A 1,428-nucleotide genomic window follows, 5' to 3' on the forward strand; every position below is an offset into this window, starting at 1 on the left:
CATGGTGGATGAGGCCACATGTGCTTGTCTCATACATTGCTGTCTCTTCCAGCCAGCCAGACATGACTTCACCAGCACAACTTCCTCGTTTGGAGATATGACCTCATTCAAGCAGAGAGAGTAAACATTATCCACAAGCAACTGAATAGTCTCATCTATGCTGCCCGCTCCCCAGCAGAAACCCACAGCAGCCTTACAAGCTGTTCAAGCCTTCGATAAATCATGCAGTGTTTACTACTACTGAGGAAGAGTGGAAACCCAAATCTTGGATGATCCTACCTTGCATAATTCAGCAGAACTGAGAAGGAGCTCCAGCAGGAAGCTTCCTGGCCCAGGTTAATTTCCTCTGAACTTCCTCAGCCCCTTCATTCATTTACAGTATTGGAGTGCATGGGTTGTTTACATTGCTTGGGAGTGGAGAAACAGCCATCACTACTTCACTTCATGTCCCCATTCAACAAGTCTTCTGACCCATACGACCACATAGGTCGTTTGTCCCCTAATATGACCCACAGGAGCATTTCCTAAATTAGCGCTCCGACCGGCAGCAGGAGATATGCCACAGATACTATTCGCCCCTGTGCATTGTGGGTTTTTTAAAACAATTTGAGAACAACAGAATATGTGTGGTGCATCGACTTCGTTTTGCACTTCTGAAGTTCTTACGCCGCAGCCTTTGTATCTTCACCTTTAATCTCGCGTCTCTTTGCTCCTTGTGGACATTTGTTTCATCTTCTGTGCATTTCTCTCTGAACCCCATTCGGAAAGTCTATGCTTTCTGCAGCATCTTTCATCTGTCTCGCCTGTAACGTGTACTACCGCCCTTACCCAGCATGGACACATATTGGTATTTCTGAAAGGAGACTGTTTCCAAGTGCACACACTCCATCTGAGCTTGCTCACCACTGCTCAGAACATCATACATCTCAGGCGTCCGGGTAGTGTAGCGGTCTACTCCGTTGCCTACCAACACGGAGATCGTCGGTTCGAATTCCCGTGTTACCTGCGGCTTGGTCGGGCATCCCTGCAGACACAAGTGGCCGTGTCTGCAGGTGGGAAGCCGGATGTGGGTATGTGTCCTGGTCGCTGCACTTGTGGCTTATCTGGTTGGTCGGGGCGCCTCTTCGGGGGGGAATAGCGTGATCCTCCCACGCGCTACGTCCCCCCTGGCGAAGCTCCTCACTGTCAGGTGAAAGGAAGCGGCTGGCGACTCCACATGTATCGGAAAAAAGGGGAAAATCCAAAAAAAAAAAAATCATACATCTACGTTCACCTCAAAAGCTCTTTTAGATTGGGTGGTGACACATTAAACACTATTTGTTGTCTCCATTCTGGTCCTCCTTCTGTCATCCTGGCCCCTTTGGCTCCCCCCCACCCCACTCCCTACCTCTGGGTGTCCATGTCTGGTAGCCAAGCTAGCACTTGGCT

Source organism: Lampris incognitus, chromosome 16 (genome assembly GCF_029633865.1).
Source record: "Lampris incognitus isolate fLamInc1 chromosome 16, fLamInc1.hap2, whole genome shotgun sequence".
NCBI lineage: Eukaryota > Metazoa > Chordata > Actinopteri > Lampriformes > Lampridae > Lampris > Lampris incognitus.